The sequence below is a fragment of the Pongo pygmaeus genome, chromosome 10 (genome assembly GCF_028885625.2).
Source record: "Pongo pygmaeus isolate AG05252 chromosome 10, NHGRI_mPonPyg2-v2.0_pri, whole genome shotgun sequence".
In the NCBI taxonomy this organism is placed as follows: domain Eukaryota; kingdom Metazoa; phylum Chordata; class Mammalia; order Primates; family Hominidae; genus Pongo; species Pongo pygmaeus.
In genome coordinates this window covers 111,890,992-111,904,742 of record NC_072383.2, presented here as the reverse complement: position 1 = coordinate 111,904,742, position 13,751 = coordinate 111,890,992, and the positions used below count along the sequence as shown (strand labels likewise).

Below are 13,751 nucleotides of genomic sequence, written 5' to 3'. Positions count from 1 at the left end.
TAGCTACTTGGGAGGCTGAGGTGGCGGAAACACTTGATCCCAGGAGTTGGAGGTTATAGTGAGCTATGATCACACCACTGCAGTCCAGCCTGGACAACAGAGTGAGACCCTGTCTCTAAAAAATAAAGTAAAATAAAAGGCTGGGTGCAGTGGCTTACAACTGTAATCCCAGCACTTTGGGAGGCAGAGATGGGTGGATCACTTGAGCTCAGGAGTTCAAGACCAGCCTGGCCAAAATGAAGAAACCCCGCCTCTATTAAAGATACAAAAATTAGCTGGGTGTGGTGGCTTGCGCCTGTAATCCCAGCTACTCTGTAGGCTGAGGCAGGAGAATCACTTGAATCCGGGTGGCAGAGGTTGCAGTGAGCCGAGATGGTGCCACTGCACTGCAGCCTGGGCGACAGAGCCAGATTTCACCTCAAATAAATAAATTAATTTAATTTAATTAAATGACAAAAAAAAAACCATTAAAATAATAGTTAATATTCGGCCGGGCGCGGTGGCTCATGCCTGTAATCCCAGCACTTTGGGAGGCCAAGGTGGGAGGATCACGAGGTCAGGAGATCAATACCATCCTGGCTAACATTGTGAAACCCCGTCTCTACTAAAAATACAAAAAATTAGCCAGGCGTAGTGGCGGGCGCCTGTAGTCCCAGCTGCTCAGGAGGCTGAGGCAGGAGAAAGGCGTGAACCCGGGAGGCGGAGCTTGCAGTGACCTGAGATAGCGCCACTGCACTCCAGCCTGGGCGACAGAGCGAGACTTGTCTCAAAAAAAAATAATAATAATAGGTAGTACTCAATGAGTGCTTACTATGTATGAGGGACCCTACTAGCACTTCATAAGTAAAAGTTAACGGAAAGTTCTTAACAGCCCCATGAGATAGGCAGGCTTATTATCCCCCCATTACGGGATGGGGGTGGTGGATACTTCAGGCACAGAGAGATTACGTATCCTGCCCAAGGACCCACAGCTAAAAAAAAAAGCCAAGCTTTCAGCTCTACGGTATGACTCCAAACCTGTATTCCCAGCCATTACACTACAATTCCTCGAAGTCTGGGCCATGTATTTAGGCAGCACCTAGCTTCAATCACCAATATATACTTGCCCATATAAACAGATTTAAAATACATCTTTCACTCCAGCTTTACCATGCAGCCTCTCAGCAACAGTTAGAAACATACTTCCAAAATGTATGATTTTTATATCATTTTCATATAGGAGTTGTTCTCTTAGATTTAGGTGTCCGAGGAAGGGGAAAAGAGTATTTTTTTTTAACTGAGGAGTATTTTTTAATACAGTACAAGTGCTCATCCTTAACTCCCAATTTAAAACACTCAGAGCAGCCAGGTGTGGTGGCTCATGCCTGTAATCCCAACATTTTGAGGCCAAGGCAGGTGGATCGCTTGAGGTCAGGAGTTTGAGACCAGCCTGGCCAACATGGCAAAACCTGGTCTCTACTAAAAATACAAAAACTAGCCAGGTGTGGTGGTGCATGCCTGTAATCCCAGCTACTGGGGAGCCTGAGGCAGGAGAATCACTTGAACCCAGGAGGCAGAGGTTGCAGTGAGCTGAGATCATGCCACTACACTCTAGCCTGGGCGACAGAGTGAGACTCCATCTCAAAAAATAAATAAACTAAAAATTTAAAAATAACTAAATAAGTAAAACACTCCGAGCTAGCCTGTTACAGCTCCTATTTATGCACATTCCCGTTTCCGCTGAGAAGGACCAAAAAAAAAAAGACTCAGCAGATCTGACTGCAGACCTTTGAACTTGCAAACAGCAGCAGGTTCCTTCCTCAAGCTGTGGGCTCTGGGCTCAACCCACTTTGCCTCCCAACTGACCTAGTCAATGGCAGCTGAGCAACTGACTTCTTCCTTGAATCATTGGAACAACTCCAAGCAAATCCTTGTGCATCCACAGGGAATGGTACAACGTTTTGAAACAAGGCAGCGAAAGTAAACACCGTTCTACTTGCTGCTAAGCCCATAGCTCTCTGTCCAGCACACTTCCTGTGAGATTTTTTTTTTTTTAAGTTTCCTCCAGATCTGGGGATTTATTTTGCTTTTAAATCTCAGCAGTGGTGAGGCAGAAGAGGAAATCCCAAACGAGACACTACTATTTGGCAGTCTTAAGAATTATGGTTGTATTGTCGTTTTGGTTTAACTTTTTACCACAGATATTTTCAAACATTCTCAAAAGTGCAGAGAATATATACGTGAACTTCCTTTTATCCATTACTCAGCTTTGACAATTATCTCCCATGTTTACTTTGAAGGCAGGAGAATTTATTAACTTAACTCACAGAGAAGAGGTTTCTTAATGTTACCATTATCATAATGGCTAGTGGTTTCTATGTTTTAACTCACGGCTGTCCAACCTTTTGGCTTCCCTGGGCCACGCTGGAAGAACTGTCTCGGGCCACACATAAAATACACTAACATTAATGATGAGCTTAAAAAAAAAAGAGGCAGGGGGGTGGGTGGTTCATGCATAATTTTCATGATATCTGCCATCACAGATTAAAGTCCTCGCATTCAAATGCTTCAACACGGTTGTTTAACTGTTTAATATATGACTGCTTGCCTGCCTGTTCTGTCTTTGCCCACTGGCTTTCAACTGGGGTGATTTTTGCCCCCATGGGGACATCAGCAATGTCTGGAGACATCTTGACTGTCACAACTTGGGAGTTAGGGGGATTGCTGGCGGGTGGAGTCCAGGTATGCCACTGAACTTGCTACAATGCACAGGTGAGACCTCCCGAAACAAAGAATTATGTGGCTCAAAATGTCAATTGAGCTGCTGTTGAAAAATCCTATCTTAGCTAATATCCCCACTTTAGGAATGAGGAAATTGAAGCTTGGAGTGGTTAATTTGCCTTTTATAAGTTTCAACCCAGGCAGTCTGAATCAGGGACCCTGCCTGCTTAACCATTACCCTTTATACACCTACGACTAGAACCAGTCCCCTGATTTGAATTCAAACACGTCATTTTTCCAGACAGACAAAAATGAGGCCCAGAGAGGGGAAGAGACTTGCCCAAGGTCACACAGTGCAGGAGTAGGGCTAGAACCCGGGACTCCTGCGTCCTGGTCCAGTATTCCCTCCGCTGGCTTTGCTTCTGCCTCTACAGAGGACCCAACTGGCCAGCCCCGGGGAAAGGGCCTAGGCGAAGAAGGTCAGCTGCCATCCCGCTGTCCGCTGGGGCAGCCTGACCCGGGCATGAGACTCCTGTGGGGTCACCTGAGGGCGCCAGGGAGAAAAGCGAGGGAGGGAGGAAAAAGGAGGCAGGAGCGCTGGCTCCAGCTCCACGTGCTCCCAGCCCCTGGCTGGGAGCCCACGTGAGGGTCGCCCCAAGAAGTCGGGGGCGAGGAGAGAGGGTGCAAAGCCACGGCCCGGGCTGGACGGGGACAAGCGCGGTGGAGACTTCCCCGCGCCCCCTCTGGGCCCGTACGGCCCACCTCCCACACCAGAGCGCTGCGCCGCAACCCCTTACTCCGCGCCCTCTGACCCCTGATCCCTGCCCTCTCCCTCGGGCCAAGCCCTCGCATCCCTTGGATTCTTACACGCGCCGCCCCAGCAACCCGGACCGCGCGCCGGGGTCCGCACCGCGCAGCCCAGCCCGCCGGCGCCGCCGCCAAAACCCCGAGCCCGAAGCTGTTGCAGCCGCCGCAGCCGCCGCCACTTCAGCCACTGCCACCAGGGCAGCTGCGCCAGCTCTCCCATCCGCCGCCTACCGTCCTCTCAACCCCGCTGGCCCCGCCCCATTTCCCCTTCACAGCGTCCTACTGGCTAACTGGGCTACCGTGATGTATTCTGATTGGTCAACCCTCACGTCCTTCCGCAGGTCTTGCCCGCAGCCTATGCGGTACTCACTGCCCGCCTCCTTAAGAAGGGGCGGGACGAAGAAGCCACTCCCCTTCTCCTCCCTTGTTCCCCGCCTTACTCGTTGTCCAACCCAGAGGGAGTCCCAAGTCTTTCCATTGGTGAAAGGTCAAAATGGCGGTGCTTCTGATTGGTCAGACTTCAGGAGGTGGGGACAACTGAGCGGAACAATAAATTGAATGGTGAAAAGAAAGGTCAGTCAGACACCGAGTCCCGCCTTCTGAGATTGGCGGGTAACCTAGCAACGCAGGGACCGCGGCGGTAACTGTGGCTAGGGAAACCTGCAGCGGTCAGAGCAGGTGAGTAACCAGTTGGGAAAGGGTCGCGGATCGGGGGAGATGTGGAATAGGGTTCAGCCCTCTGTCCTTTGGCTCCCTGAGGAATTAGAAGCCCCCGCTGCGATCTCGTCTCAGCTTCAGGACCCTGTCCCTCAGGTCCTGTCTCAGTCTGGACCTCTCGCTCCACAACCTGCAGGGAGCCGGCCTCTATTCTGCCCCTTCTGCCTGCCCACTTCATGGCCCCACTTCCTCATCCCTAAAACGAGGAGGACAACACTCAAGCAGAGTCACATCGTAGTTAACTTATTTCAAGTCAAACACGGGAGCTGTGGGTGGGAGGGGAGTTTATAAGTCCCTCCCATTTCACCCAACGGCCATACGTTCCTCGGTGAGCAGGCAATCTCACTTCATTGTTTAAATTAGGTAGTTTTGTTTGTTTTGTTGTTGTTGTTGTTTTTGCCGAGCATGGTGGCTCACGCCTGTAATCCCAGCACTTTGGGAGGCCGAGGCGGGCAGATCACTTGAGGTCAGTGTACCAGCCTAGCCAGTATGGTGAAACCCCATCTCTACTGAAAATACAAAAATTAGCTGGGCATGGTGGCGCACCTGTAATCCCAGCTACCCGGGAGGCTAAGGCACGAGAATCACTTGAACCCGGGAGACCGAGGTTGCAGTAAGCCAAGATCGCGCCATTGCACTCCAGCCCGGGCAAAAGAGCAAGACTCTGTCTCAAATAAATAAATAAATTAGGTAATTTTTATTACACCACTTTTGCCTTTATCCTAACTTTGGAATTTAACTCCCATCTCCATCCTTAAGATGTGATCTCATTGTACCTACTGAACACAGAGAGTTTCTTGTGATGATTAAATGAGGCTGAGGGCCGGGCGCGGTGGCTCAGCCTGTAATCCCAGCACTTTGGGAGGCCGAGGCCGGCAGATCACCTGAGGCCAGGAGTTTGAGACTAGCCTGGCCAACATGGTGAAACCCTGGCTCTACTAAAAATACAAAAAATTAGCCGGGCCTGGTGGCGTGTGCCTGTGATCCCAGCTACTCGGGAGGCTGAGCGGGAGAATTTCTTGAACCCGGGTGGTGGAGGTTGCAGTGAGCCGAGATCGTGCCACTGCACTCCAGTCTGGGTGATAGAGCGAGACTCCAGCTCAATAAATAAATAAATAAATAAATAAATAAGGCTGAGGTGGAAGAATCGCTTGAGACCGAGACTCCAGCTCAATAAATAAATAAATAAATAAATAAATAAATAATTAAATAAATAAGGCTGAGGTGGGAGAATTGCTTGAACTCAAGAGGCGGAGGTTGCGGTGAGCCATGATTGCACTACTGCACTCCAGCCTGGGCGACAGAGCGAAAAACCCTGTCTCAAAAAAAAAATATTAAAAAAAACTTTGAGGTTCAAAAGATATTTTCATAAGAAAATGAAAAGATCAGACACAGACATGGAGGAAATATTTGCAAATCATGTGTCTTAGAGTTGTATATAGAATATAAAAATAACTCTTATAACTCAATAAGAGGACAACTCAATTTTTTTAATGGGCAAAAGAGTAGACATTTAAAAATCAAAAAGACAATCCCAAGTATCATCATGTAGATAAATAAACAAACTGTAGCTTTCATATGTTGCTGGTAGGTACAGCAGAATACCAATTGGTACCACCAATCTGAAATATAGTTGGCAGTTTCTTAAAAAGTTAAACATAGGCCAGGCACAGTGGCTCGTGCCTGTAATCCCAGCATTGTAGGAGGTACAAGCAGGTGGATCACTTGAGGTCAGGAGTTCGAGACCAGTCTGGCCAACACAGCAAAACCCCGTCTCTACTAAAAATACACAAATTAGCAGGGCATGCTGGCGGGTCCCTGTAATCCCAGCCATTTGGGAGGCTGAGGCAGGAGAATCACTTGAACCCAGGAGGCGGAGGTTGCAGTGAGCTGAGATCGTGCCACTGCACTCCAGTCTGTGTGACAGAGTGAGACCCTGTCTCAAAAATAAATAAATAAATAAATAAAACAAATAAAAAATAAACTTACACATAACCTAGCAATTCCACTCTTAGGAAGGTACCCACCCCAAGTGAAAACAGTCCACACAAAGACTTAAATATAAATGTTCTTAGCAACATCACCCTTAACAGCCCAAAACTGGAAACAACCCAAATGTCATCAACAGGTGAATAAATAAATAACTCATGATATTTCCATAGAACAGAATACTATTCAGCAATAAAACACTATTCAGGAATGAAATACTAATAATTGCTACAACCTGGATGAACCTCAAAAACATGTTAAGTCGAGGGTTTTTGGCCCAGTGGCTCACGCCTGTAATCCCAGCAATTTGGGAGGCCAAGGCAGGAGGATTCTAGTTTGAGCCTAGGAGTTTGAGCCTAGGAGCCTGGCAACAAAGTGAGACCCTATCTCTACAAAAAATACAAAAATTAGCCAGGCATGGTGGTATGCACCTGTAGTCCCAACTATTCAGAAGGCTGAGGTGGGAGGATCACCTGAGCCTGGAGAGGTCGAGGCTACAGTAATCCATGGTTGCACTGCTGCACTCCAGCCTGCGTGACAGAGTAAGACCCTGTCTATTAAAAAAAAAAAAAAAAAAGGCAGCCGGGCATGGTGGCTCACGCCTGTAAATCCCAGCACTTTGGGAGGCCAAGGCGGGCGGATCACCTGAGGTAGGGAATTTGAGACCAGCCTGACCAACATGGAGAAACCCCATCTCTACTAAAAATACAAAAAAAAATTAGCTGCGCGTGGTGGCGCATGCCTGTAATCCCAGCTACTTGGGAGGCTGAGGCAGGAGAATCGCTTGAACCTGGGAGGCAGAGGTTGCAGTGAGCCGAGATCACGCCATGGCACTCCAGCCTGGGAAACAAGAGCAAAACTCTGTCTCAAAAAAAAAAAAAAAAAAAAGGATTTTTCAACCTCAGCTCTATTGACGTTTTGGGTGAGAAAATTCTTTGTTGTGGGGAACTATCCTGCCAATTGTAGGATATTTAGCAATATTACGAGCCTCTACCTACAAAATGCCAGTAGTAGCCTCTCTCAGTTGTGACAAGCCAATGCATCTCCCGATTATTGCCAAATGTCTTCTGGAGGGCAAAGTTGCCCAAGATTGAAAACCACTGTGCTAAGCAAAAAGTCAGATGCAAACAATTACATACTGCATGATCCCATTTATATGAACTATCCAGGAAAGTTAAATATGAGTGGAGGCCAGGGGCAGTGGCTCACGCTTGCAATCCCAGCACTTTGGGAGGCCAAGGCAGGTGGATTACTTGAGCCTGGAAGTTCAAGACCAGCCTGGGCAACATGGTGAAACCCCGTCTCTCCTAAAAGCAGAAAAATTAGCCAAGTGTGGTAACACGCACCTGTAATCCCAGCTACTTGGGAGGCTGAGGCACGAGAATTGCTTGAACCGAGGGGGTGGAGGTTGCAGTGAGCCAAGATTACACCACTGCACTCCAGCCTGGGCGACAGAGCGAGACTCAGTTTCAAAAACAAAACAACCACAACAAAAAATGTGAGTGGAAACAGAGATTGTTTGCAGATTAGCTCATGGGAATTTGGGGGAGTGATAGAAATGTTCTAAAACTGGATTGTAGTGATGTGGCAACCTCAGATACATTTACAAAAATAGTCACTGAGTTTTACACTTACAATGGGTGAATTTTATGGTAATGTAAATTATACCTCAATAGAGCTGTAAAAAAAAATTTACACGTGTGATTAGTACTATGCAGAAAAGGTGAGTGAGTTTCCACAGATTGTAAAGTGCTGTCTGTTCCAGTCTGAGGAGGGGGAACCATTGAGCTAAGACCGAAAGAATAAGAAATTGTTAATCTAGGGAGAAATTATTCCTGGGGGGTTGGTTTCTGACAAAAGGAACATTATACATTAGTGCCTGAGAGCAGGAGGGGTTTGAGATAGGCTGTTTTTTGTTTTGTTTTGTTTTTGAGACAGAGCCTCTCTCTGTTGCCCAGGCTGGAGTGCAGTGGTGCAGTCTCGGCTCACTGCAACCTACGCCTCTTGGGTTCAAGCGATTCTCCTGCCTCAGCCTACCAGGTAGCTGGAATTACAGGTGCCCAACACCATGCACTGCTAATTTTTGTATTTTTAGTAGAGACTGGGTTTCACCATGATAGCCAGGCTTGGTCTCGAACTCTTGACCTCAGGTGATCCACCCGCCTCGGCCTCCCAAAGTGCTCCCAAAGTCCTGTAATTCCAAAGATTACAGGAGTGAGCCACCACACCCAACCCTGTTTCATTTATTTTTAAATCTAGTCCCAGTTGGCAAATTGATTTCACTGCCCAGTAAAAGGTTGCAACCTTAAGATTTTATTTTTTAAGCAGTTTTAGATTCACAGCAAAATTGAGAGAAAGGTAGAGAGAGTTCCTATATAACCCCTATTCCCACATGCACAGCCTGCCCCACCATCAACCTCCCCCACCAGAGTGGTGCATTTGTTACAGTTGATGAACCTACATTGACACATCATCATCAGCATCCAAATTCCATAGTTTACATAAGGGATAAGGATTCACGCTTGGTGTTGTACATTCTGTGAATTTGGACAAATGTATAATGATGGTATCCATCATTGTAGTAAGGTACATAGTATTTTCACTGCCCTAAAAATCCTCCCTGTTCTACCTATTCATCCCTCCCTTCCCCCAGCCCTTAGACAACACTGATCTTTTTACTATCTCCATAGTTTGGCGTTTGCCAGAATGTCATATAGTTGGAGTGATACCATATGCAGCTTCTTCAGATTGGCTTCTTTCACTTAGTGATATGCATTTAAGTTTCTTCCATGTCTTTTCATGGCTTGACAGCTCATTTCTTTTTAACACTGAATAATCCTGTATTCCATTGTCTGGATGCACCACTGTTTATCTATTCAGCTCCTGAAGGACATCTTGGTTGCTTCCAAATTTTGGCAGTTGTGAATGAAGCTGCTATAAATATCCATAAGCTTTTTTTGTGTGCAGGTTTTTGTGTGCACATGAGTTTTCAACTCCTTTGGGTAAACACCAAGGAGTGCAATTACTGGATCATACAGTAAGAGCAGGTTTAAATTTGTAAGAAAACAACCGTCTTCCAAAGTGGCTGCACCATGTTGCATTCCCACCAGCAATGACAGAGTTTCTGCTTCACATCCTCACCAGCATTTGGAGTTGTCGGTGTTCTAGATTTTGTCCATTCTAATAGGTGTGTAGTAGTTAAATATTTTTTTCAAGTTGGAGAAGTTGATTGTAGAATAATCTAAATTCACTACTAGGAAATTCTTCCTTCTGTCTGAAACTGCCAAAGTGATGCTGTCTACACTTAGATATAACCAGAAATAAGCATTTCTAAAGTGACACTGTAACCAAAAGAGGAATTAAAATTCCTGATGAACTGATTGATAAGGAGGGGAGACTGGACAATGGGGAATGATTTAAGGGAACTTGGTCTTCTTCAGTCACTAACAGGAGAACATGAATAATGTAGAAACCAGCAGAATTAAAAACAAAATAGTAAAAAGGAGTAAAAACTGCTTCTGTTTTGACTTTTTATAAAGCCTTTGATACAAAAACATATACCATATTATTTTGTGGAAAAGTACATCTATTTTAAGAAACATTAAAGTGTTGATATTAACTAATTTTTGAAGTAGTAGTAAAAGTCATAAAAGCTTACCACTTTTGAGCAAGGATTTCATTTCATTCCCACAACAGTGCTGTGTCCCCATTTCACAGGTAGAACGCCAAAGCTTAGAGAGGTTAATCGACTTACCCAAAGCCACACAGCCAGGAAGTGGTGAGACACTGGAATTGCATTCCAAATGTGTTTTTCGTTTCCACTTCAGTAATGAGGAAATGAAAGCCCAGAAGATCAAGTGGACTTGCCCAAGGCTATATAGCTTGTGGCCAGTGGAAAGTATTTCATCATAACCAGCAACATAGAAATCTGTCCCGGGGGGCATGTTCCCTCCCATTCTGAGTCACTATCCCATGTCCTCTGTCTCCAAAGCACCAGATAATCCTGGAGCCTGCAGCCACCCAGCCAGCATTACAAACAGGGTCCCAACTGTCAATACCTCCAGCATTAATTGCTGCAGCCCTAGCCTGGGAATCTTTTACAGACCAGTTATACACCATAAAACACAGGTTCTCAAAAAGAACAAGAGAGGAGGATTGGGTAATAGTTCAAAATTAGTCACAGAAAGAAAAAAAAACCACTCAACTATGAAAAAGTAAAAAATTAATTACATTTAAAACTTTTGTTTAAAAAATTCCAAGCCCTGCGTAAAGGGATGCAAAAGAATTCATAGGCCAATTCTTGGCCTACAGTTTTATCATGAAAATATGACTCTCTTTTCTGGCTCCAATTCAGGACATATATATTTTGCAAAACAACATTATCCTGTTATGCCAGCATCTCCCAGTGAGGAGACAAGCCTGTTGGTAAATCTGGGTTTGCCATCTCATTTATTCAACAGTGATTTCTTTTTCTTTTCTCTTTTTTTCTTTTTCTTTTTTTTTTTTTTTTTTTGAGACGGAGTCTCACGCTGTCGCCCAGGCTGGAGTGTGCAGTGGTGCGATCTCAGCTCACTGCAACCTCCATTTCCCTGGTTCAAGTGATTCTCCTGCCTCAGCCTCCCAAGTAGCTGGGATTACAGGCATGTTTCACCACACCCGGCTAATTTTTGTATTTTTAGTAGAGATGTTTCGCCATATTGCCCAGGCTGGTCTCAAACTCCTGACCTCAGGTGATTCACCTGCCTCAACTCCTGACCTCAGGTGATCCACCTGCCTCGGCCTCCCAAAGAGCTGGAATTACAGGTGTGAGCCACCGAGCCTGACCGCAACAGTGATTTCTTTATTGAGCACCTACTGTATAGCAGTTGCTTGGGATAGCAAGTTTCATCATGAACCTGTTGCTTCTTTCTAGCCCCTCACTTTCCCCCTCCCTAGACTTGAAAGGCTCAGATAAAACATACAGAGTTTGGAAGAAAGCTAGAGGTTTGGAGGGTAGTGAGATCTTTCCGAGGCTAAAAAGAAAATTCCTCTTGAGCCCAGGAGTTCAAGACCAGCCTGGGCAACATAGCAAGACCTTGGTTTTTATTTTTTTATTTTTTTTTGAGACGGAGTCTCACTGTGTCACCCAGGCTTGAGTGCAGTGCTGCGATCTCAGCTCACTGCAACCTCCGCCTCCCAGGTTCAAGCAATTCTCCCGCCTCAGCCTCCACAGGTGCCCACCACCATGCCCAGCTAATTTTTGTATTTTTAGTAGGGACAGGGTTTCACCATGTTGGCCAGGCTGGTCTCAAACTCCTGACCTCAAGTGATCAACCTGCCTCAGCCTCCCAAAGTGGTGGCATTACAGGCGTGGGCCACTGTGCCCGGCCAGAAGTCAATCTTAAAATCAAGAGACTGCACAGAATGGTGCTGATGGGGTGCAGGCCCTGTCACTTCCTAGCTGTAAACTAACTAGAATCATCTAACCTCTCTCTCTGTCTCCCTTTCTTCATCTGTGAAATAGAGGTAATAATAGCACCTACCTCATAGGGTTGTTGCAAGGATTAAAGGAATTAATTCGAATATAGCATTCAGAACAGTGTCTGCTACACAGTAAGTTCTCAAGAACTTACGTAGCTAATGTTAAAATGGTATTCCTTAAAATGAGATCCGGATGAGGATGGAAAAACTACCTATCAGGTACTATGCTTATTACCTGGGTGATGAAATAATCTGTACACCAAACCCCCATGACATGCAACTTACCTATATAACAAACCTGCACACATACCCCGAACCTAAATTAAGAGTGAATTTAAAAAGAGAGAGAGAGAGAAATCCATTTCCCACACTCCACTTGTTTTTTTGTTTTTTTTTTTTTTTAGCACCCTCTGACTTTTCCACGTGCCAGTTTGGATTTGTAGGGTAGTTTTAAGTGTTGGGTTTTTTTCCTTCTCTCCGGGGGAAGAAATATATAATTTAGTTCAAATCTTTTTTTTTCCTCAAAATATTCTAAGAGCGAAAGTAATAAAATATCCAACAAGCCTGTTTGAATGAAGACGAGGTATAATTTGCATGATAAAGATATATTTCCATTTATAAAGTTCATCAGCAGAATTAATGACAAATAAAGGGAATATCCAATTAAAGTTTCCCATCCATTAACAATTTGCTTCACTCTCAGGGCAGGAATTTTAAAAGGAGATGCTTAAGTTGGAAATGATTTAAATATTAAGGTTGGTGGCATTAAAAAGGACATGAAATGATCATATTAGGATTCAAGGAAAAGAGATTCTCCAGTCATTTTTGTCGTCAGAGTCAGATGCATTTCCCCTCAATCCTAGTTCCACGGGCTTTTTCTTGTTCACCCAAATGAGCTGTCAAGAACTGATGGGTGTCATCATAATCAAAGAAAACAAGTTTGCCCTTTAAAGCAAAAGAGGTAATTTGGCTGAAAGCAAATTGGAAACATTTCATGTAACTTTGCATTTCCAGCTGCACTCTCTGAAGAATTCAGGCATTTTGATTTATGCCTGAGAGCTTTGGGGTACAATGGAGAGGACTGCATTCATTAACTACCTTGTTCACATTCATCCTGTAGCCATGGACAAAGATCCTTCATCCTCGGAGAGGCTGAGAAAGCTCCATGGCTGTCCCTAAAACTTTTTTTTCACTTGCAAGATAGGATCTAGTCTGGGCGTGGTGGCTCACGCCTGTAATCCCACCACTTTGGGAGGTCGAGGTGGGCAGATCACCTGAGGTCAGGAGTTGGAGACCAGACTGGCCAACATGATGAAACCCTGTCTCTGTTAAAAATACAAAATTAGGCTAGTGTGGTGGCGCATGCCTGTAATCCCAGCTACTCGGGAGGCTGAGACAGGAGACTGCTTGTACCTGGGAGGCAGAGGTTGCAGTGAGCCCAAATCACACCATTGCACTCCAGCCTGGGTGACAACAGCAAAACCCCGGCTTAAAAAAAAAAAAAAGAGGAGAGATAGGATCTCGCTCTGTCACCCAGGCCGGAGTGCAGTGGTGCGATCACGGCTCACTGCAGCCTCAACCTCCCTGACTCAAGCAATCCTCCTGCCTCAGCTCCCCAAATAGCGGGGACTATAGGCACCTGCCACCATGACGGGCTAATTTTTTTTTTTTTTAACTTTTTGTAGAGGTCTCATTTTGTTGCCCACGCTGATCTTGAACTCCTGAGCTCAAGCAGTCTTCTCTCCTTGGCCTCCCAAAGTGCTTGGATTACAGCTGTGAGCCACCATGCCCAGCCTCCTAAAACTTTGTCTTCAGGAAAAGCCTCAAAGGATCTCATGAGATTCATTAGGGAGCAGGAAGTGTGTGTGAATCAAAGTGATTGAAGATAATTCCCAATCCTTTGCTCCCAAAGGGGCTTCTGGTTTGTTTTTTGTTTTTTTGTTTTTTTAAGAGACAGGATCTCACTCTGTTGCTCAGGCTGGAGTGCAGTGGCCTGATCATAGCTCACTCCATCCTCAAACTCCTGGGCTCAACAAATCCTCCTGCCTCAGCCTCCCAAAGTGTTGGGATTACGGGCG

At 45.6% G+C, this 13,751-nt stretch overlaps 2 protein-coding genes across 6 annotated transcripts in view; one reads left to right on the top strand and one right to left on the bottom strand.

Moving 5' to 3' along the window:
* The window catches only part of TPCN1 (two pore segment channel 1), a 77,019-nt gene extending 73,244 nt beyond the window's left edge, over window positions 1–3,775 (bottom strand). The window contains exon 1 of one of the 2 annotated variants that reach the window (XR_008492915.2): window positions 3,568–3,738. The gene's annotated coding sequence lies outside the window, so the exon portion shown is untranslated. Of the gene's footprint in view, window positions 1–3,567 lie in introns of both variants that reach the window. The other variant, XM_054443769.2, reaches the window with a different exon arrangement.
* IQCD (IQ motif containing D) overlaps window positions 1–13,751 on the top strand; it is a 43,638-nt gene that overhangs the window by 14,152 nt on the left and 15,735 nt on the right. The window contains exon 1 of one of the 4 annotated variants that reach the window (XM_054443776.2): window positions 3,667–4,185. The exons of 1 other annotated variant lie outside the window; for it this stretch is intronic. The gene's annotated coding sequence lies outside the window, so the exon portion shown is untranslated. Of the gene's footprint in view, window positions 1–3,666; window positions 4,553–13,751 lie in introns of those variants that run through there. 2 more of the 4 variants (XM_054443778.2, XM_054443777.2) reach the window with 2 other exon arrangements.